The sequence below is a fragment of the Piliocolobus tephrosceles genome, chromosome 1 (genome assembly GCF_002776525.5).
Source record: "Piliocolobus tephrosceles isolate RC106 chromosome 1, ASM277652v3, whole genome shotgun sequence".
Taxonomy (NCBI): domain Eukaryota; kingdom Metazoa; phylum Chordata; class Mammalia; order Primates; family Cercopithecidae; genus Piliocolobus; species Piliocolobus tephrosceles.
Genome location: NC_045434.1, coordinates 196632642 through 196635866, shown reverse-complemented (window position 1 = coordinate 196635866; position 3225 = coordinate 196632642). Strand labels below are relative to the sequence as shown.

Below are 3225 nucleotides of genomic sequence, written 5' to 3'. Positions count from 1 at the left end.
CTCCCTAAAGGAGTTTCTCCCTCAGCCTCCCCCTGCAGAAATGGGGCTAGGGAGACTGGGTGCAGTGGCTCACGCCTATAATCCCAGCACTTTGGGAGGCCGAGGCGGGTGGATCACCTGAGGTCAGGAGTTCAAGATCAGCCTGGCTAACATGGCAAAACCCCATCACTAACAAAAATACAAAAATTAGAGTGTTCAGTCTGCTTCCGGACAGGCGAGGAGACTCATGGTCTGGTTCTTGGACTTCCCTAACAGCATGGCCCCTAAATGCCAGTCTCCACTCCTGCCTCAAAAGAAGAAACCAAAACCACCGCCTGCTCTGGGACCGGAGGAGACATTGGCCTCCGCAGGCTTGCCGAAGAAGGGAGAAAAAGAACAGTAAGAAGCAATTGAACACGTTAAGGAAATACAAAATGAAATAGACAGACTTAATGAACGAGCCAGTGAGGAGATTTTGAAAGCAGAACAGAAATATAACAAATTCGCCGGGCGTGGTGGCTCAAGCCTGTAATCCCAGCACTTTGGGAGGCCGAGACGGGCGGATCACGAGGTCAGGAGATCGAGACCATCCTGGCTAACACGGTGAAACCCCGTCTCTACTAAAAATACAAAAAACTAGCTGGGCGAGGTGGCGGGCACCTGTAGTCCCAGCTACTCGGGAGGCTGAGGTGGGAGAATGGCGTAAACCCGGGAGGCGGAGCTTGCAGTGAGCTGAGATCCAGCCACTGCACTCCAGCCTGGGCGACAGAGCAAGACTCCACCTCAAAAAAAAAAAAAAAAAAAAAAGAAATATAACAAACTCCGCCAACCATTTTTTTCAGAAGAGGTCAGAATTGATCACCAAAATCCCAAATTTTGGGGTAACAACATTTGTCAACCATCCACAAGTGTCTGCACTGCTTGGGGAGGAAGATGAAGCAGCACTGCATTATTTGACCAGAGTTGAAGTGACAGAATTTGAAGATATTAAATCAGGTTACAGAATAGATTTTTATTTTGATGGAAATCCTTACTTTGAAAATAAAGTTCTCTCCAAAGAATTTCATCTAAAGGAGAGTGGTGATCCATCTTCAAAGTCCACCAAAAGCAAATGGAAATCTGGAAAGGATTTGACGAAACGTTCAAGTCAAACGCAGAATAAAGCCAGCAGGAAGACAGCATGAGGAACCACAGAGCTTCTTTACCTGGTTTACTGACCATTCTGATGTAGGTGCTGATGAGTTAGGAGAGGTCATCAAAGATGATATTTGGCCAAACCTATTACAGAACTACTTGGTTCCTGATATAGATGATGAAGAAGGAGAAGGAGAAGATGATGATGATGATGAAGAGGAGGAAGGATTAGAAAATATTGATGAAGAAGGGGATGAAGATGAAGGTGAAGATGATGATGATGATGAAGGGCAGGAAGGAGAGCAGGATGAAGGAGAAGATGGCTAATAGAACACTGATGGATTCCAACCTTCCTTTTTAAAAATTTTCTCCAGTCCCTGGGAGCAAGTTGCAGGTTTTTTTTTTTTTCCTCTTGTGCTCAGTCGCTCTGTTCTTGAGGTCTCTTTTCTGTACTCCATGGTTCTCAACTTATTTGGGGGGAAATACCTTGAGCAGAATACAATGGGAAAAGAGTCTTTACCCCTTTCTGTTCGAAGTTCATTTTTATCCCTTCCTATCTCAACAAAAACTGTATGGAATCAACACCACCGAGTTCTGTGGGAAAAAAAACCCTGCTGCCTTCCCTCTGCTGGAAGCTGGAGGGTGCGAGGCCCCTGTGTAGCAGTGCATAGAATTCTAGCTTTTTTCCTCCTTTCTCTGTATGTTGGGCTCAGAGAGTACACTGTGTCTCTATGTGAATATGGACAGTTAGCATTTTCCAACATGTATCTGTCTACTTTCTCTTGTTTAAAAAAAGAGAAAAAAACTTTAAAAATGGGGTTATAGAAGGTCAGCAAAGGGTGGCTTTGAGATGTTTGGGTGGGTTAAGTGGGTATTTTGACAACATGGCTTCTCCTTTGGCATGTTTAATTGTGATATTTGACAGACATCCTTGCAGTTTAAGATGACACTTTTAAAAATAAATTCTCTCCTAATGATGACTTGAGTCCTGCCACTCAATGGGAGAATCAGCAGAACCTGTAGGATCTTATTTGGAATTGACATTCTCTATTGTAATTTTGTTCCTGTTAATTTTTAAATTTTCTTTTTGTTTCACTGGAAAGGAAAGATGATGCTCAGTTTCAAACGTTAAAAGTGTACAAGTTGCTTTGTTACAATAAAACTAAATGTGTACACAAAGGAAAAAAACAATACAAAAATTAGCCGGGCGTGGGGGCGTGGTGGCGCATGCCTCTAATCCCAGCTACGCAGAAGGCTGAGGCAGAAGATTTGCTTGAACCCAGGAGGCAGAGGGAGCAGTGGGCCAAGTTTGTGCCACTGCACTAAGAGCCTGGGCAACAAAGCAAGACTCCATCTCAGGAAAAAAAAAAAAGAAAAAAAAAGAGAGAGAGAGAAAGAAATGGGGCTGGAGCTCCCCAAGCTTGGGAAGGAGAAGGGAGGGGACACTGACGGGGATTCTCCCTGCTACAGCAGTTAGGAGCTGCTCCCAAAACATTCACTGACAGGCCTAGCCAGTCGCCCTTAATGACCTTATTGTGGCATTTTGATAACAACTTGTGGTTGGCTCAGTGGGTACTAGGTCTCTTACAATGCATCAATGATGCCTCTTATAATTTCTCTGGAGGAGAAATTCAGGGTCAGCAATCTGGTAGGAAGACTCCAAGATGTGCCTTGGGGACAGGGTATATATGGGAACTCTGTAATTTCCACTCAACTTCACTGTGAACCTAAAACTTCTCTAAAAATAAAGTCTTTTCAAACACACACACACAACCGGGCATGGCGTCTCATGCCTGTAATCCCAGCATTTTGGGAAGCCAAGGTGGGCAGATCACTTGAAGCCAGGGGTTCAAGACTAGCCTGGCCAACATGGTGAAACCCCATTTCTACTAAAAATGCAAAAATAGCCAGGTGGGGTGGCATGCGCCTGTATTCCAGCTACTCGGGCACCTGTAATTCCAGCTGTTTGGGGGACTGAGGTGAGAGAATCGCTTGAACCCAGGAGGCAGAGGTTGCAGTAAGCCAAGATTGTGCCACTGCACTCCAGCCTGGGGGACAGAGTGAGACTGCATCTCAAACACACACACACACACACACACACACACACACACA

The 3225-nt window shown here is 45.1% G+C and overlaps 1 pseudogene; it reads left to right on the top strand.

Annotated features, from left to right (window-relative positions):
• The first annotated feature begins 226 nt into the window (after window positions 1-226).
• On the top strand, window positions 227-1440 carry LOC111547527 (annotated as a pseudogene).
• Window positions 1441-3225: the final 1785 nt, after the last annotated feature.